The sequence below is a fragment of the Mustela nivalis genome, assembly GCF_964662115.1.
Source record: "Mustela nivalis genome assembly, chromosome: 18".
Classification (NCBI taxonomy): Eukaryota; Metazoa; Chordata; class Mammalia; order Carnivora; family Mustelidae; genus Mustela; species Mustela nivalis.
The window spans coordinates 31,451,496-31,478,883 of NC_139037.1; the positions used below are offsets into that span (position 1 = coordinate 31,451,496).

Here is a 27,388-nt window from a genome sequence, read left to right on the forward strand (position 1 = left end):
GGCAGCTGGCTTTGCTCTCTGCCTCCCCCACTGTCCACACTCCTTCCCACGTGGCCCCTTTGCCTTCAAAGCCTTCCATAAATGCTTCTCAGTCTTTCAGTCAAGGACTCAACTGATTGGGTGAGGCCCACCCAGATAATCTCCCTATCCTAAGGTCAGTATTGTTGGGACTTTAATTCCACCTGTAGAGTCTCTTCCCAGCAATCCTTGCATTCGAGTTTGATTGGATAATCTGAGGAGTCTCTTGGAAAGGGAAAGGAGGCATTTTTTGTTGTCATTTTGAGCTGTGCCTATGGCAAGGTGATTCTTAAACTGCATTTTGCAAAGGCAAAATGATGGCAATAGCGTTCTGTGAGGAAAGGAATTCACAGTTCAACCATGGTGGGAAACAGTTAAGCAGAGTGAAATCACTTTTGTTCACATGCTTTTCACTTGGGGGACACATCAGAGCCACCAATATGCCTTATGACTCTGCAACATATACTTTGCCTAAATATATTGAGCTTTTCTGCCAAAACACCTGTTTTTCCTCATAACCCAGTTTGGGATCTGGTTATCAAATTTTGAAAGGAATTTTAGCTACTTGTATAGTCAAGGATTCAGATTGATTGATGGTGATTTCTTTGTACCTTTCTACATCTGGGTTTTGTTTTGTTTTTTTAAAGATTTTATTTATTCATGAGAGATGGAGAAAGAGAGGGAGGGAGGCAGAGGGAGAGGAAGAAACAGTCTCCCCACAAAGCAGGCAGCTGGAACCAGGGCTTGATCCCAGGACCCGGGGATCACAGCCTGAGCCGAAGGCAGACGCTTAACCAACTAAGCCGCCCAGGCATCCCCATACATCTGTTTTTAGGGACTGGTGACCTGAGTGCTCCCGGTTGTCTCATTATCTTTAGGTGGCCTCCCAGGCACAGTCCTGGGTGACTGGTTACCAGAAAGAGTTAATTATTTGTGGGTAAACTAGGGGTCTCCACGCCCCTTCCTCCAAGAGTGAGGTCCACAGTATTGGCTGCCTCAGTCACCTTCACTGCCTCAGAAGCCCTTTCCCAGAGCTCATTTTGCCCTAGGTTAAATCTGGAACGTGGGAGTGAGCTCTGCCCCTCTGAAGACAAGAGGGAAGGGACGTGGATATTAATAGTCCGCAGAAACCGGGTATCTGTCTGTCCATTGCTCTTCCCAGCTGGGCTTCTCTGACCACAGCCCGAAGCGGAGAGGAATGCCCCTTGGTGGAAGGTATATGTCCCTAATCAGTCCCTTCCCCTGCCACCCCTTCTCTGCTCCCAGGCACCCCTTCCAGCAACTGTCCTGGGGCCATGAAACTGGGAACACTTGAGGCCAGACATGTGGCCATGCTCTCCCTTAACCCTGTGTATCCGGGAGAAGAAATTGGTGCCAATTTCATATTATGTCCCCTGACATCAACTCCAAAATAATTTTCATTTCCAACCCATTCATCTGTAACTATATGCCTGATTTCAAATGCTGGTTTATTTTCCCTCTAAGGATTGCCTGGCCATCTTTCGGGCATGCAGCAAGTTATGTCCTGGGCACTCAAATAAATTGCAACTTCAGATGGAAGGTTGCTCTTGCTGGAGGCAAGTGATTAAACATTTTAATAGCACAGCAGACTTATCAACAGACTTACCAAAAAAAAAAAAAAAAAATAGGAAGCAATTTTATTCTCCCAGCTTGTGTTTCAAGGTATTTTATCACTGGGGTCAAATGTCTGTCAAAGATTTTTTGAAGCCCAAATTTGACTTTGAACAAGCTCAGACGATTTCTGTAATGCACACTGCTCCGCACCCTATAAACAGCCAAGGATTTAGCCTGCAAATGCCTAACTCTCCAGTTTGATATCACCGTGGCGCCTAAAAGGTTTTTAATATAGATATTAAATATATCCATATCATCGTTTCAGCGAGAGCGTGAGCTGTGCTTTTTCCTCTGGGGTCTTCCAGGCTATTTGCTGCTGACATGCACTATTAAAAATAAACCTACCCCGAGGAACCAGTCATTTTACACGGTATTAGGACTAATGTTATCATTTAAGTAGCTGTAAAGATTTGCCAACTACAGAGGTCCCAGATAACGACGGAAACATGATCACGTGAGATAATCTTCTGTGCGGAAATGACTTTCATCATCTGTAATATGTCGTTTAGACGCTTATTTAAGACTTACACTATTGAACAAATATTGATGCCTTCAACGGAATAAGAAACATCAATGCTGTGGTGAGGGAGAGCACCAGATTCCCTTCTGGGGCTGGGGACCAGACCGGGTGTGAGATCTCCTGGGATCTGTGTGGTGAGGAGGAGGGGGAAGGAAAGGAAAGGCGAGGGAGGAAGGGGGTTCAGTTCGGTCTTGACTGCCCTTCCTTTTAGGCACACGCCAGACTCCAACATGCACAAGGGGAAGGAATCTGTTTATCCCCATTTTGCAGATGGGGCACAGTGAAGATCAATGAGTTTTCTTAAACTCAAGTTCAAAGCAAAGTCACCGCCAGGATGCAGTGGAACTGGGATCAGAGTGTGGCTCTGATCCCCAGAGTCCGCGTGCACCCCACAATGGGGTCCTCCCCATTGGCAGAGGGGCCAAGACTCTGGCTGATTTCTTGCTCCGTCCATGGAGCAATGAATTAACTGTCTGATGTAATTCAGCAAGCGATCATTTTTTTGACCACCTACGAGGCATCAGTCTCTCTGTTAGGCACAGAGCGTACAGAAGTGCAAAAGAGAGGTCCACAGGTGAGAAGCTGGATGCCTTCAAGGCTCTGTAGCACTTGGGGAAGACTGGATGGACCTCTTCAACCACCAGAGCCAGAGGGTCACAAATGAGACCCCCACCACCACCACCATCACAGCAGGCTTGGGGCTCCCAGAAGATATGCTTAACTCCACCTGTCTCTTGTTCTACCACACCGTGTCACACATCTACTGTCTCTGTGACCCTCCTAGCCGCCCAGGAAAGTCGGCAATTAACCCATTTCACAGATGAAGGAACTAAGGCCAAGAGAGGTAAAGTGATTTATTGACAAGCATACAGGCAGAGTGATAGCATGGAGCCTCCCAGCCTCCCAGAAACCCACCATAGAGGAGAACATCAGCCTTCGCTAATGGCTTGCTGGGCCCTTTGAGGTGGGTGCTGTTATTTTGCCCTTTTTCAGGAGATGAGCCCCAGGCACAGAGAGGTAAGTCATAGGACGTCCAGCATCTTCTAAGGAAGTGGGCTTTTCTGAAAAAGACAACTTGGTTTTAGTCATGCCTCCTTGGTCACATTCGGCTCCCACTCTGGGGACAGATGTCTTATTAAAGGCCAAACACCAGAGAGGATCTCTCTGCTCGTCCCTCCTTTTCTCACTTTCTCTCTGATGCCGGGATCCCTGTGGCCTCAAGAAATCAGGGACTCCTCAAAGGTGCCTGGGTGGCTCAGTTAGTTAAGCAGCTGACTTGATTTCGGCTCAGGGAATGATCTCCGAGTTGTGAGTTCGAGCCCCTCCTGGGGTCCCTGAGACAGGGCCCCTTAGCTCAGCAGGGAGTCTGCTCGGGATTCTCTCTCTCCCTCTGCCCCTCCCCTCCTTGCTCTTTCTTTCAAATAAATAAATCAATCCTTAAAAAAAAAAAAAAGATCCTTTTAAGAAAACTATGGGGATCTATTTTTATATTACAAAGACATATAATTTGCAGGAGGGCTGCAGGGTAGGGGAGAACGGGGGATGGAGGCAGGCACCAGCGCGTGGTTCTGCGGGTGCCGTTCTGGTTAAGCCCCACAGCTGGTCTGATGGGATTTGGCAAACCCAAGGCCTGTCTCCCTGCTAGTCCTTTCTACCTGCCGCATTTGCATATACATATGATATCCGTTATCCTAATTATATCTATTTTCCCAGGTACAGACAGACATACCCCAGAGTTGGGGTGCCCATTAGCAGATCACACGGGCCTCTGCAGCTGTGTTTTGATTAGCAGAAAAGGTTCCCTGGCATCGGAGAACCGAAGTCACCTTTCAGAGTATGACAAGCGCAGCCAAGCGTCTCGCAAGTGAAAATCAGAGGTTTCTCCAAGGAAGTAGTGAGAACAACCACAAAGAATTAAAAGGAAATAACCTTTAATGGTTTCAACTGTGAAAGCTCAGTCAGGCTTAAGGACTACCATCCATCAGGCGGCAAGGCACCGGAGTGCTCCTGAAGCCCGGAGTCGCCCCCATACCGGCTTCTGGAAGAAGGAGACAGCAGTGGGAGCCTCCCCAGGGGAAGCCCCACTCACGATTTTCCAGGCTGGGCTTGGAGGGGCAGGGGACACGGGAAGGTGGAGAGGCCAAGGATGGTGGCCGGAGGGAGTGCAAGGGCAGGGTTCGGATCCTGAGGCGTTCCCTTCTGCCTGGAAGACGTGCAAAGGATATGCAAATCCTTATGCAAATCTACAAAGCCTTCTTTTAGCTCCTGAGGCTCAGGGACTCCTTACAGGTGACCCATAGTGTTTTCATGTTTGCTTGCTCCTACCTTGCCATGCACACCCATGCTCTGGAGACCTCCTCAAGGGACTTGTGTCTCTATGCTACGAATGTGACTTATGGGTCAATAGCTTAGGTGTTAAGCTTGCGAGTCCTTCCTAATACATGCATGTTTGTAAGTTCTATCCTATTTCACTCTTGGCAACTCTATAAGCAGGCCTATGATCTCAACTGCACTGAGCCTAATGGCACTCGGTGACTTGCCCAAGGTCAAATGTCCAGGCCACCTTGAACTCTCTGACCCTCGTGCCCTAACTTCACGTGTGGTGATACTCCCTCTACATTTCCCTGATGAACATTTCGCACATGCAGAGTGGTGGTGGACTGGAGAGGCTGAGAATCAGGAGAAGGGATTCTCACTCATCCCCAAGAGGGCCACACTGGAGAGGGGCGAGCAGGGCTTTGTGGATTGAAGATGCTTTCCAGGTGATGACGATGTGCTCCCAGGTACGTCTGGTTGAAAGCTATTCATTAATTCATGCTTTCCCCCCAACAAATATTTACCGAAGACCTGCTATGTGCTAGGCATTGTTCTACAAGGCTTCGATTATAATAAACATCCTGAGACCAATTTAGAGAGGGCAGTCTCTCTGAGGAAGAGCATCTGAGCCCAGGATCCTTCTGGAATCCAAGCCAGCCCTGCAAGAATTGAGTGGAGAGGCTTCCGGCAAGGATGCAACGTGGCAGAGTTTCAGGAGTTTCTAGAAAGGGTGTTTGAGAACCGGAAAGGAGGTGGACTGGCCGGAACAAGGTGGTCAAGGACAGATGGTAGAGATGAGCTTGGGAAGAGAAGCAGGTGGGAGCCCATGAAGAAGCTCAGAGAGTTTTTGGATTTTTGTTTTGTTTTGTTTTGTTTTTAGGTCACCTTTAAGCTACCGCCAACCTTGTGACTTAAAAATAAAGCGTTTTTTTAAATTAATAGATTAGAAGAGCATAGTATATTCATGCAATGGTTCTCAAACTTTAGAAAGTATCAGAATCACTTGGAAATCTTGGTAAAGCTCCAAGAACTTTTTTTTTCTTTTTAAGAGAGAGAAAGAGAGGAGATGGAGATGAGGGAGAGACAGAGAGAGGGGGAGAGAATCTTAAGCAGGCTCCATGCCACTGTGGAACCCAATGTGGGGCTCGATCCCACCACTCTGAGATCATGACCTGAGCCAAAGTCAAGAGTTGGATGCTTGGGGCGCCTGGGTGGCTCAGTGGGTTAAAGCCTCTGCCTTCAGAAACAGTCAAAAAAACAAAGAGGCAACCCACGGAATGGGAGAAGATATTTGCGAATGACAGTACAGACAAAAGGTTGATATCCAGGATCTATAATGAACTCCTCAAACTCAACACACACGAAACAGGCAAACATATCAAAAAATGGGCAGAAGATATGAACAGACACTTCTCCAATCAAGACATACAAATGGCTATCAGACACATGAAAAAATGTTCATCATCATTAGCCCTCAGGGAGATTCAAATTAAAACCACATTGAGATATCACCTTACACCAGTTAGAATGGCCAAAATTAACAAAACAGGAAACAACATGTGTTGGAGGGGATGTGGAGAAAGGGGAGCCCTCTTCCACTGTTGGTGGGAATGCAAGTTGGTGCAGCCTCTTTGGAGAACAGTGTGGCAATTCCTCAAGAAATTAAAAATAGAACTTCCCTATGACCCTGCCATTGCACTCCTGGGTATTTACCCCAAAGATACAGATGTCGTGAAAAGAAGGGCCATCTGTACCCCAATGTTTATAGCAGCAATGGCCATGGTCGCCAAACTATGGAAAGAACCAAGATGCCCTTCAACGGACAAATGGATAAGGAAGATGTGGTCCATATACACTATGGAGTATTATGCCTCCATCAGAAAGGATGAATACCCAACTTTTGTAGCAACATGGACAGGACTGGAAGAGATTATGCTGAGTGAAATAAGTCAAGCAGAGAAAGTCAATTATCATATGATTTCACTTATTTGTGGAGCATAACAAATATCATGGAGGACAAGGGGTGTTAGAGAGGAGAAGGGAGTTGGGGTAAATTGGAAGGGGAGGTGAATCATGAGAGACTATGGATTCTGAAAAACAATCTGAGGGGTTTGAAGTGGCGGGGGTGTGGGAGGTTGGGGTACCAGGTGGTGGGTATTATAGAGGGCACAGATTGCATGGAGCACTGGGTGTGGTGAAAAAATAATGAATACTGTTTTTCTGAAAATAAATAAATTAAAAAAAAAAAAAAAAAAGCCTCTGCCTTCAGCTTGGGTCATGATGCCAGGGTCCTGGGATCGAGCCCCACGTCGGGCTTTCTGCTCGGCAGGGAGCCTGTTTCTTCCTCTTTCTCTGCTTGCCTCTCTGCCTACTTGTGATCTCTGTCTGTCAAATAAATAAATAAAGTCTTTAAAAAAGAAAAAAAAGAGTTGGACGCTTAAACCATTGCACCAGCCAGGTGCTCCCAGGAACTCCTGATTACGCATATCTGGGTTGTGGCCTGAGATTCTACATCCCCAACTAATTCCCAAATAGTGCCCACGTTGCTGGTTCAAGACCATGCTCAGAGAGCACTGTGTGAAGAATGGACCACCTATATCATGGGCAAGTTTTGTTTTTTGAAACTCTTGTTTCAGTATGTTTGTAGGTACTAGATCCTGATATAAAATGTATTTTTTTTTAAGAGTGGGCCATAATAAAGAAAAAAAAAAAAAAGAGTGGGTCATATTTTAAGAAGCTGGAAAGCCCCTAACTTAGAAACTGAGGACCTTTCCTTAGACGAGAAATCATCATCCTTCAAGGTTTGAATTCATTCTGCTAGAAATCTTATAACATCCCTAAGAATAAATAAACAAGCAAATACGTGATTGAAAAACAAAATAAATGAGAGAAAATCTATCTGGAATAGGAAAAGGGTTTATTCATAGCCTCACCTCGACCTTGATTCATTCAACCAAACCTTTGAAAATACTGTGTCACGTTTGGGCACAGAGCCTGGGATCATGCTATCCCTGCCTCCTTGGCTCCCACATGGAGGAGCACTTTGGCTGCGGAGAACCTGTTTTTCTGCCCTGGGGCCATCTCCACGGGGCCGCCATTTTGCGCAAGGTAGACCAGCATCCAGTCTGAAAGACGGAAACCTTCTTACCCTGCTCACGCTGTGGCTCAGATGGTTTCCCCATACGCCTGTTGGTGGTTCTCTGTCGTTTGGCCCTTCTTCTCCTATTAGCTGTGCTGATTCCAGATCCCCGTGGGAAATCAGGGGTTAGGCCCTACTTCTCACTCCTGGCCAGTTCTGACATCAGTTACAAAAGCGTGTCTAATGCCCGCTCAGGAATGGACCAATCTGAGGGGAACATGAGGGCTTCAATGTGGAAACTCAATAGAAAGGTACCCGTCCCTCGAATCCGCAGCATCTTGGTCGGTTCCGCCTGCTTTGACCGAGTACCATCACTGGTAATCACCGTGAAAATGAATAAGGCTGTCTAGTTGGAAATCCACAGAGTGCCTGGAAGGACAATAGGCAGTTGCTGAAATTTTAGGAACAAGTCAGGTTTAATCGCTATGACTTAGATGGTATTCCAGACAGTACATTGAGTTGTTAGAGCCCAGGCTAGGCACAGAAGCCCCGAGAAGCCTGCAAAGCCATTCAGAGGGACTGACCGCCCACCCTTCCTCCTCTCATCATGTCTTCCCATCTCCTGGCCCCTCGTGGCACAGCTCTCTCTGTGATGTGTTCCCCCGCCCCTGGCTCCCCCTCACCAGCAGCCAGCTTGCACCTCTCTTTGGAACTTCTCCAGTTCTGCCTGGAACAGAGGAGGGTTTTTGTTCCCCTACTCACCTGCCGCCACTATGCAGTGCCAGGTCCGGAGCGTGACAGAAACTCCACAGAAGCCCACGTGTAGGCAGCTGCTGCGAGGTATGGTGAACGTGAGTCCCCGAGGAAGCCTTCTAGGCTGTGTGCACGCCTGTCTCCCAGGCCACTCTGTCATCTTCTTGAGGGGAGAGACTCTGCTGTATCCATGTGTCTGGCTCTGTGGACCACCATTTCCTCAAAGATCCAATGGCTTCCAAAGGGTCCTCAAGGGGAAGAGGTGAGATCACAGAGACCTTGAGTCTCCTTGGAAAACTCCAGGCGGAGCCAAGTCCCCAGACTCACAAGGGAAATTCTCTTCCCTCTCTCCAGCTACCCTCCCTCAACAGTACTAGACACTTATAAAAGAATCCATGGGACTGTCCTCCTGGGACTTCCCTTCTCCGAACTGCCACCCCTCCCCACAAGGTGGGTCCTGAGCCCAGATGACTGGCTAGGGCTTGGCACCTGAGCCATACCGAGGATCCTCCAAATGAAAACTGGAGAAGAGCCTCTGATATCTTGCAATGAGGTGTGCACTGTTCTAAGCAGCCCCATTTCTTTCCAGAAGGGTCTCGGAAGTAGAAGAAACCAGTCTGTAAATAGAAAGGATGGAACGCATCCTCTGTGAAAAACAGAATGAGAAATGGAGCGTTCTGAGGCCATGTGAACCCCTCATTTCATTGGTTCCCGAAGCCCCGTTGCATCTTTTATTGAGATTCTCCAGGATCTGGTTGGTCCTCTTCTTCCTTATACAGGGGGCTGTGAGTTTCTGCTGCTCGAAACCTATAGATCCTGGCTCATGGTACCAGATTGCTCTGAGAAGTCTCTCCCCTTGGGAGATGTCATGCTTTTGGTGAAGTTTCCCCTCTGCCCTCCCTTCACCCTTACCCCAAACCGAGAGTCACCCGTGGGTGGTACCAGTAACTCTATTAGGGGGCAAGCTATGGTTTTAATACAACATTGAAAGATGCAATGAACCTGTAAAGATAATGCGAGGTGGGTTAGCAGAGCTCCAGGGGAGAATGTCTGTAAGAGAGGTGTTTCTGCCATTGATGGGTCCGACGCTGAAGTCCAGTTTGGCTAGAGCAACAAACAAGTAATGTATCTTTATTCCTTTTATGCGGTTGCTTGGTAGTAAGAGCCCTTATTACCCGGATAAAGAGAGAAACTGGACCACAGGTTATCAGCATGGGAAACAGATCCACTCACCGGGGTCCTTGTTATAAATAAAAGGTCAGTTAAACTAATACGTATTTTTGGATATTTAAGTGCATTATAATTCCCTTTAGTGTGCCACGGTCAGCTCCCTAATATCTGTGTCTCCCCTTCTGTCATCTCAGAAAGGCCATGGAGTTGGGAACTTGACACCACCTCCAGGGAGAGCTCTGGGGTTAATCACACCGAAGCATGTGGTTTAACCGTGGTTACGTGACCCACTTCTAATCCAGGAGACTCCATGAGAGGTTGGCCAGAGGCTTCTGAGAGCTCTGTCATGTCCTTTAGAGAGAGAGGCTATGACAGTACACTCTCACTTTCCCCACTGGGGCCCTAACCCGTTTCCTTACCGTTACATCGGTCTGAGTAGAGCTCAGCCCTGAGCTCATCCCAGCCGATGAAAGGAAGTCCCTCGGGAAAGGCAGAGCCACTGACTGGTGAAAAGCTGAGCGTCTGGGGCACAAGAATCTGCGTGCAAACTCCAGCTCTTCCACTCAATGCCTGTGTCAACTGGGCGATTTGCCTAAGCCTCTGGGCCTCAGTCTATACATCTGTACTATGGGGCCATTAATGTTCCTGGAGTGGTTATTTGCCCCCTGGAGCTACGTACAATCCAGCCCCCCACCCAGCATTCAAAACTCCTTTTGGGGATCCCCCAGGGGGGTGTCCTACTGGGGGAAGATGGAACCTGCCTAGCTTTACTATTGCTTAAAAGAGAAGAGCTTTTTTTTCTCCCCTGACCCAGCCAAATGGCAGGTTTGGGGCTTTTTTTTAAGTAAACTCTATCCCCAAGGTGGGGCCAGAACTCACAACCCCGAGAAGAGTTGCATGCTCTCCTGACTGAGTCAGCTGGGCAGCCCACAGGGCAGGTCTTGATGGGAGCCCAGAGTATCCGGATGGAAGGACTCTGGGCCACGGAGGGGACTGGAAGGTCCGTCGACTGGTCAGCAGAGCAGGCCTACGCAATAGCCCTCCCCTGCTGCCTGACCCTCTGAGGCCAGGCCCCTTTCCACAACCTGTGTTCCAGCTTTGCAACCACGCTGGAAGCCCCAGTTCCCTTCCCATAAACTCCGTCCTTCTGGACTAGCAAGTCGGCCTCGGTTGCTCACAGCCAAGAACGCTGCCATATAAAAGGGCCTTCTTTGTAAGTCCTCTGTGAAGCCTAGGACTGAGACCGCGCTTGTAAAGGGTTTCAGTGAATGTTTGGCTCAGCGCATGGAGCTGTTGAGATTATTACGAACTCAGATGGCCCCAGGAAGGGATGATCCGAGTTAAACACAAGGTTTTAATTGACCGGAAAGGGTACACAGAGTCCTAGTTGCCGAATTGGCAACTTTCCCTTCACACGGAGCCTCTGGCTGCTTGGGGTGTCCCGCTTGCCATATTCACCATGAATCGGCAACACTTGATGAACAGAGCGGCGCGAAAGCCAAACCCTCCAGAGGCCAACACCAAGCAAAGAAGAGGGTGGAGTAACAATTTCGGCGATGCGGCATCCTCTACCAGGGTTTGCCGGCCGTCCCGTAGAGGCCAGGAGACCGCACGAGGAAGTCAGGGCTGTGAAGGGACAGGGCTTGCAGGCAGAGGTCAAGACCAGCTCTGGAGTTCCAACAGTCATCCCACAGCCATGTTCCCGTGGCTGCTCGGCCTTGGTTCTTTACCAGCAGACACGCTCTGAAGTGGGCGAACCAGCTTCTCACCGGACCGGACGGGGGTGTGAGTCAGGTATAGGCTTATGACTATCGTTTGTCATTTGGATTTGGTACATTCCAGACAGCAAGTGGTCATGGCCAACAACATCAGCACCAACAACAGCATAGCATCTTCTTCCTCTTCCTAACATTTATAGATGCATCATGAAACACTGGGGATGGGCCACACATTTTCCATGCATCAGGCCATTGGCTCCTTTCTGATACCATTAGTGCCATTCACAGGCTGAGACTTAATAGAAATTGAGTGGCTTGGAATAGCCCTTTACCGCTCAGCTCTACCTCTGCCAGATGGCCAGGAAAGCCCCTCATTCCCCCACCAACACACATGCTCACAAGTTCTGACTCCTTTCAGCAGGCCTGATTCTCAACAGACCTTTCTCTGCAGGCTAGACAGCCACAGAGAGAACTGCTAAAGTGCCTTCATGTTCTTCCTCAGCAGATGGGTTTTACGCCCCGGTTGGGGTTGGTGGTATATCCTGTCTCTTGCACATTATAAACTCTTAACACACAATAGCATTACAAATACCCTTCGGTGATTCTACCTAGATTGACCAGGGCAGTTTAGGCCCACACGCAAAAGCAGAGGCTTGGGTATACACTTTTTCCTGGGAGTTTGGCCTTCAGGCTTCAGGCTTGCAAATCTCCCTTGACACCCCAGCGCCAGGGGGCCCCCTCCGAAAAGGAATGATTTATAAATGGGATTCTCAGGTGTTTTGTCCCAGATTAATTGTTTTCAGACCCAAGGTGTCAGTGATGGAAAAATGAATCACAGCCTCATCACTTTGCTGAAGAAAACAAATCCAAGGAGGCAGGCATCTTTCTGAAAGGTCACTGGGCACGCAGATCTGGCTGGTCTCTGCAGGGGGCACAGAATGGCGGTGGAAAGGGGAGACCCGGTGAGGACTGTCAGATACTGTCACCACGGGGACCGCCCCACCCAGTACCACACAGCTGGGGGTGGGGTATGGTAGTCCCTCCACCCCAGCTTTCTCACTTCTCTTCCCTCACCCCAGGGAGGTGGGGCCCAGCCGATCAATAGGCTGCATGGCCGCAGGTGCTGCCGCGTGGTCATTTCTCAAGCAAGACCCTGAGGGCCCCTATCACAAGCAGTCAAAGGTGGCCTGAGACAGAATCAAGGCCTGTCCCATTGTGGGGCCTGTCTCTGCCTCTTTGATCAACATCCCCTGCCCAAGCTTGCAGCAAAGAAACCATTTCCAGAATGTACCCCGCCACGCTTCCGGCACCTGCTGTCCCATTTTCCCCCATCAACATTTCCTTGGGCTCCACAGAAGTTTTTCCAGGTTCCCTGGCACAACGGTGGGGTCAGCCCCAGGGATCCCCCCCTCCGCCACATTGTATTCCTGCATGTTGTGTCAGGAGAGCAGAGCCGCAGTGGGGACAGCTGCCGGAGGGTGGGGGGCAGCTCCTGGCTGGAGGGGACGTGGCACGGAGACCCAGGAAGACAAGAAGCATTCTAAACTCAAGTAGGGAGGCAACACCTCGTCAGACGTTCCTCGTTCCTCGCTTTTTGGAGAGGAAAAGGCATTATTCTGCCAAACGGGTTGTCTAGCATGCTTTTTTTCTTCCTCTTCTTCTTCTGTCTTTGGGGGAGGGGCGGAGCCAAGTCTGGATGCTGCAGCCAAGGTGGCTCTGAGCATTTTGCTTCTCCCCCCGCTGCCCCACCCCCACCACCGCCCCCAGGAGGCTTCTTTTGCTGATCTCAGCCAGAGAGAGGTGGGCCATGGCCAAAAAGCTTGAGGGTCTAGTTCTGAAGTAGAAGGCACGGGCACACAGCCACCGGGACCCTTTGCTCCCTTCCTCTCTCCAGGTGAATGGGAAACCTACATCACCTGACCCACAGCAACCTTCCCGTACGAGGCAAAGGGGTAGGGTGTGGGATGGCAGGGAAGCTGCCCCTGGCCTTGGTGTGAACCCACATCACTAAGAGGATATTGGCCTTGAAAGTCAGGAAGAAAACACGGGAATTTTTTTTTTTTCTCCACTCCACAGTCAGCTTAGAAATCTATAGAATAGTCACGGGGTAGGGGGGCACTTTAACTAGGGTTTCCTCAAACTCAGCACCATGACAGCTTGGACCCTGTCGCTATTTACCGTGTCCTCTGTATTTTTCTAGCAGCATCTGTGTGTCTGGCGTGCATCATGACAACCAAAAATGTCTCCAGTCACTGCCATACGTCCCTGACAGTGAAAATTGCCCCGAGGAGGAGACACTGCTTCTAGTGAAGGTGTAGAGGCAGGAGAAAGCCCGGATGCTGACGTCTCCAGGATCTGGAGATGAACATTCCAGAGCCCACACAACGAATACCCATGTCATTAAGCTGCAAGAGAATTTGCAGGGAGATGGGAAAGGATTTCATAAACAATCATCATCATCACCCGCTACCTTTTCCAGAGTGCCTGTTATGTGCCAGGCACGTACCAGCTGTTCAACACACACCGTGTCTAACAAGGATTAGTGGTTATTAATGCTAGTGCCGCGTGCTGGTGACTCAGAGTAACGGGCAGCCAGAGCCACATTTTCCCCAAATATGGCAAGCACCAGATACCATGGCCAGGCCACACTCATCGCTTGCAGGAGCAAAAGGCCATGAGTTTTTGTGCCTTCACAGGCGCAGCGCCTGCCCGGGGACATTTTAGGACACAGGAGGAGCTGGGGAACTGAGCCATGCTCCTATCGGAAGATCACTGGCCCTGGGTGAACCCCTTCCCATCACCCGACACCCACCTTGCTGGACTTTTATATTGGCCGAGACTTCCTTTACACCCTCACTACACAGAGCGGTCCAGGCCCAGCAGCATCCGCATCACCTGGGAGCTTGGGAGAAATCTGGAATCTCGGGCCCCATCCTTGACCTTCCAACTCAGAACCCGCATGCTCATGAGATCCCCCAGTGATTTCTCAGGGCACTAAAGTCTGAGATCAGAGCAACCCAGGTTGCTGGCATCTGTTAGCATTTTATTTTATTTATTGAAGATTTTATTTATTTATTTATTTGAGAGTGAGAGAAAGAGCACACAAGCAGTGGGGAGGGGCAGAGGGCTGAACGGGGAGTAGAAGACTCCCCACTGAACAAGGAGACTCGATCCCAGGACCCGGAGTTCATGACCCGAGCCAGAGGCAGATGCTGAACCCACAAAGCCCTCTCGGCACCCCCCGCATCTGTCTGGATTTTATTTAATTATATTTTTAAAATTTTTTCTTTGTTTTTTAAAGTAAGAGCCTGTAGCAGAGAGGAGTTTTGTGAGACATGAGTTGATGCGCGTAAGACTTCTTTTTTTTTTTTTTTAAGGTTTTTATTTATTTATTTGACAGAGAGAGAGAGCACAAGCAGGGGGAGCAGAGGGAGAAGCGGACTCCCCCTGAGCTGCGCAAGGAGCCTGATGTGGAGCTTGATCCCAGGACCCCAGGATCATGACCTGAGCCAAAGGCAGACGCTTAACCCACTGAGCCACCCAGGCGCCCCTAGTTTGCATTTTAGAGTGTACACAGATGGAGGGCAATAGCCCAGCTCTTCCCAGACCCACTTATTCAACAAATACTTACTGAACACCTACCATGTGTAGTCAGGGCCTTTTATCAATACCCCCCCCACACACCCTACCCCAGACAGGCGACTCTAGGGAGGAAGTCACTCGATTTACAAAGAAAGATAATGAAGCCCCACCAGCTTAAGAGCCTTGGGGACAGTCATGTTACACATAACCAGGGCAAGGGATTTTCATTCCAACATCTTATTCCTCAATCCTGGCTCTTTCTTCTACATCCATACTAGTTTTCAACTACAATCATCAGGGCAAAAAAAAGAAGAAACATAAGTTTCTGCTTGCCTTAACTACTGAATCATACCAAAGGCAGGACTAGGGGCCCAGTGGGGTGGGGGGGGGGGGAGGCATGGGGAGGGGGCGTTATTCAGCCTGACTGCCGGCTTCTGTCATGAACTCATCTAGAATCAGAGATGGTTTAATCCACAGGGGTAAATTTTTTTTTTAACTCCATCAGTTCTAAATCAAAGGCATTTAAAGATCACCCATAAAAAATACAAAGCAACCACAGCTCTGGAGATTTTAACAAAGCTGCACCCTCTGTCTCTTCCCGTCATCTGAAATCGAAATGGAAGTCCAGACTGTGTCCCTGTGGCAGACTGCAAACTCCTGTCCCAAGTCCCCTCCTCGCCTGGCCCTCCTAAAACTCAAAAATTTGCTTTTGTTATCACTTACTTCGGCCTGGTTTGGTTTTTTTCCTCTCATAAAGCTGTCATGAGACCCAGTTCTAGGCTCCCCTCAGTTCCAAACCTCTGTGATTCCGGAGAAATTACTCCAGAGCCTCAATTTTCTCATCTGTAAAATGGGAAATGTAGATACTGCTTCACAGAGTTCCTGGGTTGGGGCGATTCATGAAGCTAATTAATGTGGATACTGGGCTCAGCCCCAAGCCTGAGTCCTGGCAAGTATGCAACACAGGGCATACTTGCCAACTCTTCTTCCTCCCTTTGCCCTGAGAACATTCCTGGGGCAGTAGTGGGAGGGGTAGCTGGGGGCTGATGGTGATGATGAGTCTTCTTAGTGATTCTCCAATGCATTGGGTTGAGCCACTAGGCCTATGAAGGGGCCCTTTTCAAATGCAGAGGATGGAACTCAACGGAAAAGCAGTTGCCACCCTAGATGTTTGAAGTAAGCTTGCCGCCATCTTTGGCATGTATTGTATTGAGCCTTCTGTGATGCTCAGAAAAATCAAAAGGTCACCATGAACGTCTCAGATGGAGGAGTGGGGCTGTACAAGTCACAGAAACACCTGACGTCTATCTGGTACTCCTCAGGAAAACCCCCACCACATGAGCCTTAGACTTCTCTGAGATGGAAGCTCAAAATGGCAGACATCTACATTCCCAGACTCCTTTGCGGCTGGGCGAGAGCCACCAAATGCCTCGTTGAAGACGTTGACTCAGGAGCCCCGGCCTGTGAAGAACCCAGGCTGCTGAGGGTGTCACAGCAGTGGGAACTACAGCCAATGCCCAGAAGCTTCTATGGTGCCCAGCTGTTGGATGGCTCCCAGGGGCGATAGTCATGTCTCCTCAGGGGCTACCCTGGAGAGGCTGATCCTGATTCCCCCACCCTCCTGAGGAATCTACGAGCATCCCAAGTCCCTTAAAAGGCTATTTCTCTGTGGAAATTGAAGTGTCTCTTGTTGAAGCTGAGAAACCTAATGGAAGCATTTCTCGGTTTAATTTCTGGCCCTCGGTTTAGCTTGTAGAGAGACTTGAGTACGTGCTGATAGAGAAAAACCCACTCCTGACCCACCTCCACTGTGTTTGCAAGAGGGTTTCTCACAATGAGAGAAATGTGTGTCTCCAGGACACGCATTTCAAGGTCAACTGCGGTGTAATTAGGGTATGGATAAAAATGCAGATTCCCGGCCCTCACTGTGCAGATACCGAATTAGAAATGCTGTGTGCATTTTCTCACAGACCCTTGCCCCTCCTCGCCAGTTGTTTCGCTCCCCAAAGTGTGAGAACTGCTATTCTATGGTACTTTCTCGCTTTTTCCACATAGAGAGCTGTGACATTTGTGGATCCCCGTGTGATAAAATGAAGAAGCTCTTTGTGACCAGAGGCAACTGGCCCTGGGGCGCTCTGGGAACCCCGGGTCCCATCTAACTTCTCTGAGCACTGAGAGGAACAAATATGTCATACGGCACTACCTGCTTTGGGGTTCTGAGATTCTGACCTACCCTAAGGCTCCTCAGACTGTGGTCTACAGGCCAGTGCTTTGGACTGGTTTGCTGTCTGTCTGCAACCCTGTAACTAGAGAAATGGAGAGCAAGCATTCAGAAACTCCTTTGACCAGGCCCCTAGGTGGTTCAGTCAGTTGAGCATCTGACTTTTGATTTCCACTCAGGTCATGATCTCAAGGTCATGGGATCGAGCCCCACCTTGGGCTTCTGTGCTCACTGGGGAGTCAGCTTCTCCCTCTCCCTCTGTCCCTTACCCTGCCCATGATCTATCCCTCTCTCTCTCTCAAATAAACAAATACAATGTTAAAAAAGAAAGAAAGAAAGAAAGAAAGAAAGAAAGAAAGAAAGAAAGAAAGAAAGAAAGAAAGAAAGAAAGGAAGAAAGAAAGAAAGAAAGAAAGAAAGAAAGAAAGAAAGGAACTACTTTGACAGTTTGCCAGGATAATTTATATTTGCTGAATCCGCAACACAATTTTGAGCTTACATTTTGTGTGATTCTGTTTTCTATTCCATTTTTTTCTCAGAACTTCTTCTAGTAATATATTTTTCTAGTGCTATATTTTCAAAAATGTTGGTCCATGGCAGATTGGGAAAAAACCTTGTTCTTTACTAAAGATGGTCCTTCAGACGACAACTGGTCTATGACCTTTCAGACTAACCTCTAGTCCCAGTAAACTGTAAGTCAATGTGAACAGTGTTGGTCCAGCTTCAGACCCTGAACTCCATCTGGATTCATCAGCTGCTGGGGGCTGGAAACTTCTCTCTCAACACCAATATGGCCTCTAATTCCAAGACTAGATTAGCACCTGACATTCAAAGGCCTTTTTGCTTCTGGGTAGAATAATAGAAAAAGTCATTATGACTCAAAAACACAAAAAAACCTTGATGCTTCTTCCAGGGTCAAGGTAGCTGGCTCAGTGCCAACCCTAGTCCCATACCCACCCAAGCCAATACTTGTTCCTAGATCAAATGCAACCAAGCCACAAAGAATTTTGGGGTTCAAATGTTTAAACAGGAAAGTGGCAACTTCCATTTTCTCTTAAAATTCCTTATCTCTTACATCCATTTCCAAGGTTTTCCAACGTGGGGTACCTAATTTTTCAACATTGTGGAGCAAAGATTGAAGTTTGCTGAACTGCATACACATGTGAGATAGACAGTCGGATCTGTTTTGAATTATGTATGTCACTGTGAAACCATCACTACAATCAAGATAACAAACATATCTCTTACCCTCATGAGTTTCCTTGGACCCCTCAACAACCTCCCCGTCAGCCCCCAGGCAACCATTAAACCACGACTTTGCTCTCTGTCACCATAGGTTGGGTTGTATTTTCTAGAATGCAATATGAATGGAATGAGGCTGTGTGTTCAACTTTGCTTCTGCTTCTTTCACTCAGCATAATACTTTTGAGATTTATCCACATGACTGCAAATACCAGCATTTAACTGCTTTTCATGGCTGCGTAGTATTCCACTGTATGTCTACTTCACAATTTATTTTATCCTTTTTGACTAAAAAAAAGACCAATTTAAAAAAAAAGATATTTCATTTCTTAAATCCTCCTGAAAGTAGAATAACAAGGAGGAGAGTAAAAAGAAGAAAAAGGAGCTCACTTTTCTGAGCCCACTCTCTTCTCGGAATCTTTGCAATTGCTCTTTCCTTGGCCCAGAATGCTTGTGTCCCCAAATTGTGGCATGGCTGACACCCTTCCCTTATTCTCATCTCAGTGTGACGGTCACTTCCCTGGAGGCTTTCCTGATCCCCCTCTTCTTCCTCTCTGTGCCTCCTCCCAGGCATTCTCCATCACATCACACACTGTTATACTCTCTAAAGGACTCATCTTTCTCTGCATTTGAGTCTTTTTTTTTTTAATGTTTATCCCTTTCATTAGAATGTAGACTCCAGAAGACCAAGGAGATCCTCTCCATTTTTCACAATTATATCTTTCACGCCTAAAATACCGACTGGCATACAGTAGGTGCTCAATAAATGTTAGTTAACTGAATGGATGGATAGATGGATGGATGGGCAGGCAAAGAGTCACACTATAGACTGAGTTGCGTTTTTTTAAGTTTTAAGACCTTTCGTTTGGAAACGTCTTAGAACTCCTTGATACAGTAATGACATTTGGGAGGCCACCCACCAACACTGGGAGCTACTCACAGATCAGCTCAAAGGCTAGGAAGAGAACAGAAGGAGCAGCGGAGACTTGGAAACCTACTTAATGCACTGTGAGAAAACCAGCCTGGGCTAGCCCCACTGCTGGCCGGCTCCAAACCTCCCACAAATCATCTGAAATGTTAAATCATGTTTAAATCCCCGATTGTGACCACCGGGAACTATGAAGGACACTCACACATAATTTACATACTGCCGAGCTCCTGAGAGCCTCTAAATAAAGCCCTTGAGGGCCCCCAGGCACTATTTTTGAGGAGAAGGACATCAAGTGACAGATTGAATCAAGTCTGTTCCCTCCATGCCAGAGAAAAAAGAAAACTCCCCCTCAGTCGCTGATATCTGTAACTGTCTGAAGCTATGTTTGCCATCAGAGGCTTCCCAAAGCCTCCATCAGGATCCTGAAAACCTACACGCCTGACTGTTTCCCATTCTGCCAAACGATGGGGCCGCTCGAGAGTTTTTTTGTTTTGGTTTGGTTTGGTTCTGTTTTGCTGTTGCTGCTGTGTTTTGCTTAGACTTTCTTTCTTTTTCTAGATCTTAGCCCTACAAAGGGTTTTCATCTCAAAGCAGAGGGAAGAGGTATTCATAAGAGCGCTCCACGTTCCGACCGTAAGTGTAAAATTACCTTTGATCACAACGTGGTCATAACACCGACCAAAAGGTAGGCACAGTAGCCGCCAGACCGGTCACCTCCAGAGCCAAAGGACACGCACCTAGGAGGGCAGGACGGGCTGATGGCATCTCCCACCCCAACCATTAGATTTAGGCTACGGGGTGCTCTGTTACTGAACCTGCGCTCCATTTTTATAATCGGACAAAAATGGAAAGCAAAGAATCCAGCAACAGCAGGCCTAAGTACACAATGAGAGTAGTTTATACCTTTTCAAGAAGCCCAAAGCAAAGCAGCACCTGTTTTATTGTTGTGTTTTGTTTTCTGCTCCATCCAGAGGAGTCCGTACAATCAAAACACACATGTGTGAGCCAAATAAAACAGCAAAGAGAATACGGGCTGGCACCTAAGCCACAGGCTACTTGCATGTCATTGGTGCTCAAGAACCTTCTAGAAGCAAGCAGAAGATCTGTCTCTGGCCCACGTGCACGATGAGGCTTGGGCTCGTGCACAACCTGCTCAACTTTCAATTTTCTGTATTAATCAGGACTTCCTGTTAAAATGCTAGCAAAAATAAATAAAGAAAAACTAAAAAAAAAAAAAAAAAAGTTAGAAATGCCCTGAAATCAAGCACTGTTTTTACCCTTGCTCCTATGCTGTTCCACTCACCCCCCAACACTGAGCCAGGCAATAAACACATATCCAAGAAATAAACTCTTTGATCAACTGCCTGCAAGCAAAGGAGTTGCTCTGTTTCCGTGGTCTCCCCCACACCTGGCACGGTTACTCTGCTGGGTGAATGAGTAAATAAATAGAGGGATGGAGGGGTGGATGGGGAACGGTATTTTCACCATCCTGCAGCATTTGATCCTAACAACCTGTGGGGTGGTAACAATAATAGTTAACACTTATATTATGTTAATTACATGCCAGCCACTATTCTAAACTCCTCATACATATTAACTCTTTTAACCCTCAAGAGCTCTATGAAACCAGGACTATGATTATCTCCCTGGAACAGAGGAAGGAGCGGCTGGAGGTATAGGGGGGTCACGCTGCTCGGAGAAGGCTGAGCTCTTTGCTGGATGCTTCAAAGCACTGTGCTTCCTCTCCGCGAGATATCTTTTGGGCAGCAGGAAATGGGAGTGTAGTGATATTAATTTGACCCACTCCGTGGGTATGCACCTAGGACCATGTTCCCAGGACGCGGTTCAATGACAGCCAGGATGTAAATTCCCGTAGCCTGACTCCAATGCCCAGGTAGGGGCATGTGAATAAAGCTGGCCAGGGACAGTCATTTGCGATCAGTAGAAAAGACACTGTCAAGGAGATGGAGATAAAAGGCCAGCTTTCTCAGCACTATTCTCCCAAACGGGAGATGCTGTGGCGTCCAGGAAAGAAAAGGAAAATAAAAACAAACCTGGAAAATGAGGGTTTCACCCCAACTCTCCCAGGAGAAGGAGACAGATCTGGAACCATCTTCCTGTCTTTGGTCCATGGGCAAAGGCCGCAGCGAGTCCAGGGGACCAAGTTCTAAGCAAAAGTTGCATCTGTAAGGGCCTGAGCAAAGGTTCTAATAAGCAAGGCTTCTCGAAACTGGGTTTTACTACAAAATAGGTAAGAGAGTCTGGGGTGGAGAGGAGACTCGGGATGAGAAAGTAGAGGTCAGGAAAGAATGAGAATTACAAATGGGAAAGGAAAGAAAAAGTAAGGCTATTTCCTGACCTTAATGCGGTCAGGTGTTGATGGCTTCAGGATTACAGTTTAGGAGATAACTCCTCCTGTTTGGGGGAGGCACAAGAAAAGAGGGAGACCGGGATTTGGAATTGGGAAATGGAAGTCTCTCAAATGTAAAACCCCACCTTAAATCAGGGATTAAGTCTTAGAGAACTGTGTTGTTGCTGCTGCCAGAGAGAGAAAGAAATTATAGTACAGAAATTAAGACACTTCATCAAGCCCGAAAAGGGGAAAGAAGAGCAGGGTGGGCTGTCCACTTGCTTCCTCCACGCCACCCCTTTTTATTCATCACCCATAGGGCACCAAAAAACCAACCAACCAAACAAACAAAAAATACTTATACTAGAAGGACAAATTGAAGTTGGTTGGGATGAGGAAAAGTTACCATTCTGACTCAAAACTGCAAACTCAGAGGAGAAACGCCTGCCTCTCTCCCTCACAGAGAAACCCAGAGCAATATCCCCTGGGCAAGTCAGAGCTCAGCTGACATTTGCAGGGTTTATAAATTCTCAGTAATGTCAGTGACACAGGCCTTGCGCACCAGGCCGCCGGGCAGACAAGAGCCAGGACCCCAAGATGGTTCTGAAAGCAGAGTTGGCCACAGATGTCCACCAAAGAGAAACCAAAGGGTGCTTTCCTCCATGAACTTGGACCATCCCCAGGCAAAAAGTCTCCAGGCAGGCAAGCTTTTCATAAAACCAAGATGCCCCTCTCTTTGGAAACTGTTGCTCTGTTCTTTGAAGAGGGACATTGTGCTACAGAACGTGGCAGAGTATAATTTTTTTTTTTTTTAAGTTTGTTAGAAGAGATTTCCTCAATGAGTTGATCTAGGAGTTGCCTAGATGGAAGCTCATTTGAGAGGGTCTCCTATATGAATGAAAATGAGTTTCCTGGCACATCCTCCCTCCCCCAGGCACACCCCCAAATGCCCACACAGCCCAGGGCTCCATGGATTTCACACCCATTCCCAGCAGATGACATACGAAGTCATCATTTTTCACTGGATCCCAAAATCCTACCTCCTGAGCTCCAATATGAGAATCTGTGAGCCCTGCTGGGCGCTCTGAACATCCTGCTACCAGGTTCCAGGAATTAGCTACACTCTATTGCATGATGATATATTTTTTTTTTTCCACGTTGAGAAAACCGCAATAGGATTTTAACCAAAAGGAAGCAAAGGTTTTCTTTTTATAAATTCGATTAGTCTTTTCCACTTTCGGTACCTCGAGACATTTCCTTTGGGAGGAATTTTATACCCAGAGACCCCTTAGCGAGGCACTGTTGCATGCGGGGCGCACTGAATTTAAGTGCAAGACGCTTCGTGTGGACGCAAAGCAAAAAATCCCGGGCATTCGCAGTCGCTGGCGAAGTCCGTTTCTAAATGCTGCCGTGGGGATGGCCCTGCAAGGGAAGTAAGATGAAGCTGGCCGCGGGCAGGCTGCAGGGGACCTCTGGCTGGGAGAAGTGCGGGTGGTTACCAAGCCCGACCTTCGCTTGCCACCGCCGACTTTCCCGCCTGAGCCGGCGCCGGGGCGCCTGGTCCCTGCGCGGCATTCGGCGCCGGTCTGGAGATAGCCCTTGGCTCTGGGCGGCGGGAGTCCCCCTGAAAGTGCGCTTTCTCGCCGCCGGGACTCCGGAGCGAGGGAGCCGAGTGCGCACCCGCTTCGACTCCGCCTGGACCGAGGGTACCCACCCCAGCCCGCTCCCGGAGGCCTCAGGTTCGAAGCCTCTCCCGCGGTCGAGGAGAGGTTAGGATATGAGCGTCCGCAGTTCGGTTAAGAAAGGAGTTTCTGAAACTCCCGGAGAAAGCGAAGTCCCGGGGCGTGGAAAACAACCGAGCCTGTGGTGGGTTTGGTCTTTGCTTTGGGTCAGTTTCTCTGTCCCCCTCCTCCCACTGTTCTAGCCCCCAGGCTAGCAAAGCGTTCTAAGTAAGTAACTGCGTCAGTCCTTTCTCTGCCCCATCCACGCCAAACTTTCAGACCAGAAAAATAGAAGTAAATCCCAGGAGTGGTTAATGCGGGTGCATCCAGGCGTCCCCATCCCAACACACACACACCACCATTATCCGGGTCGCCACTACCACCATCTCTATCACCACCGTGGCCCCCACTCCGTCCCTCCCACCTCCCGGTACAAGAAGGACTGAGAACCTGATCTCCAGGCTCCTGCCCTAAACGTTTCCCCATCAATAATACTGAGACCATCGACGGGCCTCCACCCCCAACCCCCGGGCCACCGCTGCCGCCCTTTCGCCGTTTTTGTTTGTTTGTTTGTTTGTTTGTTTTTGTTTTTGTTTTTTTTTCCCCCTTAACCCAAGAAAACGAAACCTCCTCTCCTGCCCTCCTAGCCCTGGCCCGGGGGCCCGCGGGGCCTGGGGCCTACGGCTGAGGGAGCAGGGACACGGCCAGGGCGCGCGGGGGAGGGGGGGTCCCGCAGTTCCGAGGTGCCCAACTAGTGCGGGCGGAAAGAGGAGGAGGGTCCCGGGCCCAGGCCAGGCCTCATTTCAGGCTCCATCCCAAAGCTGGGGTCAGACTGGGCCAGCAGGAGATATTTTTGCAGGTGGGAGAGCCAGGCCTTTGGAAAGGGGAGGCCCAACACCCTCTCCCCTTCCCAGGATCTGGGATGAAGCAGAGAGTCTCGAAAACGCGTTCGCTGGAAACTCAGCAGTGGCCCGTGGCCTTGGGGCACAGCCCTTCCGTCCACCAACCCCACAAGGCGCTCTAGGTCTTGGGAAAACTGCGGAGAAGCATTAGGAGAAGCACCGCCAGCGAGCCCCCCAAATGTGAGTTCGCACAACTCGCCAAGCGCCTCCTCCGTGTGCGGCTCTTGTTGGCCCACGAGGTCACGACCCTGGCACAGCAACAACCTCACTTCGGGCCACCCCAGTTCCCTCGCGTAGATCAGCCCCTAAGTGCCAGGCCCTCTGGTGGAAATGGCAAGTCGGAGCCGCGTCCGCCGGGCTCCCCCAGCAGCTGCCCCATCCTAGGCCCAGCCCGCGCGACCTCCTATAGAGCGCGCAGGTTACTGGGGCGAGCAAGGAGTGGGGACGGGCTTCAGCTGTGGCACTTCGGTCGCACTCACTGCCTTCTTTCGACCCGTTCAAAAGTAAAAATGAACCCCCATTCAGTCTCCGTTTTTATTAATTTAATTATTTCTTTGCCTCGCGGCACGCGAAGCCTCACCCGCGCCCTGACATCGCAGCGCCCGCGTCAGCGAACCACGGAACTTGGGCCCCAGACAATGGCCCGTAATTGATGTATTGCCATCAACAATAAAGACCAATTCTCCTCTCCCCGCCATTCCGACCATCCCCCTCCTCCCATCCCCCCTCCTCCACCCTCCCCCTCTCCTCTCTCCCGGCCACAGAGGGAAAGAAAACAAACAAGAAATTAGCGGGGGACGCCGCTCCCAGAGCGAGACGCCCGCCTCTACGCCGTCGAGGACGCAAAAGAACGAAAAAAGTTATTAAAGTTTGGATCCCCCAATTAATTCGTCTCTGCTTACCCATTTTTAATTAAACATCGAGAAGCTGTTTTTGCGTGTGCATTTCGTTTGGTTGTTTGTTTTGGTGTTTGGGGAGGAGGGAAGTCGCCCCCCCCCCAATCTTAATAACACATAGAGCAAGGAACGAACACGTGTGAAGCTATTCCGGGAGCTTCCCGTGGCGCACGCGGCGCGCACCGGGAAGAAGGGTTTGCGGGATCGCCAGCTCGGCTCGGTTCCTGGCAGCACGCGGTGACCCGGAGGCCGGGACTTGCAAGAAGCCAAGAGTGTTAGAGACGGATGCGGGCGGCTCCAAATGCAAGCACATTCGGAGAAAGGAGTGTGCGAATGCATATGTACCGGCACGTTAGTGTACCTGGTTGCGCGGGCTGGTGTGTGCAAGGACCACAATTTGCAGGGGTGGGCGGGGGGTGCGGGATTGGCACGTGCTACTGTACACTTTCCCGGGAGTCTGGGGGAAGTGAGCTTCTCGCACCCCAGGAGCACGCAGATCCATCTTTGCCGAGGGATCTCTTTAAATATTCAGTGAGAAATAATGGCATTTGAAGCACCACCTATGGAAACATTATTATCTTCATTCTTCAACATCAGCCCCACTGATAGCTTCGTTTGTCTTTTTATCAAAATCTACTGTAACCAACAGGACCTGGGGAGAAAAGGAGAGCGAGGTGGAGAGGGAGTGTGTGTGTGCGTGTGCGTGCGTGTCAGGAACCGAGCGAGGGCAGAAGAGACGAAAAATAAGAGGGAGAAAAGGTGAAGAAAGGGAGAACGAGAATAAAGAAGGGAGAAGTTAGACCAAGGGGGGAATAAAAATCGCCAAGAGGAAAACAGAAACATTAACCCGCACCCGCACACAAAAGATTTGGAATTTAAAAAAAAAAAAAAAAAAAGACCAACGAAGATAAAAGAGAAGAGTCATTTGGGGAAGAGCGGTAAGGGTCCCAAGCACGCGAAACTACTCTAAAGATTGGTGCCCACTTCGCGCGAACCGACTGTGGTGCTCTCCACACTCAAGGGCGCTCCCGAATTGGGGCGTCCTTATGAGCCCTCTCCTCTCCCGATAGCGAGATAGGGCAGGGATTGTGTATCTGCACCCCCCCCCCTCCTCCTCCATTACTCAAGCGAAGTTTAGTTTGTCCTTCGGGCGCAGGACTTCGGGAACCCTGGAGCGAGGAGACCCCGAGGCGCGAGGGGAAAGAGCTAGGCTGAGCCAAGGACTGATCCTCAGGTTCGCGGGCGCCGGAGCCCAGCGGAGGGAGCGCAGGACCTACGTTCCCGATTCCGGACCCCGGGGCGCGGGTAGGGAGGCTGAGTCCCAGCCTGGGGAGATGGGAGCTAGTGCGAAAAGTTTGGGTGCCGCGCTCGGCAAGTGCCGGAGAGACGGAGGCGAGCTTCTGTCGGGCCAGACAGCTGCGGACAGGGAGGCCTCCCACCCCCACCCCCACTACTCCGGGCTCCGCGCGGCCACCTGGTTGCCAGGAGCCTGGGGCGCGGTCCCCTCCCCCCAGGGCGGGGAGCCTAGGGGTCCCGAGGACTGGCTTTGCCCACACGGCCGGGCCGGCCTGGGCTGCGCCTCCCGAGGCCAGGGGCGGGTTGCAGCGTTCAGTGCAAGCGGCGGCCCCTCCCCTCCCCCCGGTTGGAGCTGAACTCGGATCCCAGGCCGGTCCCTGCTCTCCGCCCGCCCCGGGCTCGGCGGCGCCACTGCCGCCGCCGCCTCCCCGCGGAGTGACGCGCCCTGCAGCCAACCGGGGCAGCCGGGGGGGAGGTCCGGAGGGGTCCTGGGCGGAGCCGGGCCGCCCCTTATCCCACGGGCTCGGGGCTGCTTCTCCCGAAAACTTCAGCCCTAATTGTCCTGGGAATGTCCGAGGTAGAGAAGGGAAGCGAGGGAGCAACGAGAGGCTGGAGGATCGGGGCCCTTTGAGAAGGATCCGGGTGGCGGGAGAGTTGCCCCTCCCCCCTCCAAAAGCCCCAAACCCATCACGTTCCCAAACCTTTCCTCGGTCCTCTTCTCCGCGCCCCCGCGAGCCCGCGATCCAGGGGATGGAGAACTCGGGGCGAAGGAGCGCCGAGCCAGGCGGCGAGCGGGAGGGAGGCCGGGCCGCGGGCAGGAGGCGGACCGGCGTGGGGCTGGCTCTTCCCCACTCGCTTATTTTTTTTTTTTTTATGGGGTGGGGGTGGGCTGCTTTCTGGTAGCTCTTAAAGAAACGAAGAAACACTCACGAAACGGGACTTCCTCCCCCCAAATCCCGCCACGGGACTCCCTCCCCCCGCGGGCCGGCGCGCCTAGCGCGGGAGTTGGGAACTTCGCCGCGCGCCCGCAGCCTGGGTC

At 50.0% G+C, this 27,388-nt stretch overlaps 1 long non-coding RNA gene across 1 annotated transcript; it reads right to left on the reverse strand.

Moving 5' to 3' along the window:
• Window positions 1–3,012: 3,012 nt before the first annotated feature.
• On the reverse strand, window positions 3,013–27,324 carry LOC309853229. The gene is made up of 5 exons (XR_014305586.1): window positions 27,051–27,324; window positions 8,331–8,569; window positions 7,638–7,997; window positions 4,103–4,211; window positions 3,013–3,234 (listed from the first exon to the last, which is right to left on the reverse strand). It is a non-coding gene; the product is annotated as an uncharacterized lncRNA (long non-coding RNA).
• Between the last annotated feature and the right edge of the window lie 64 nt (window positions 27,325–27,388).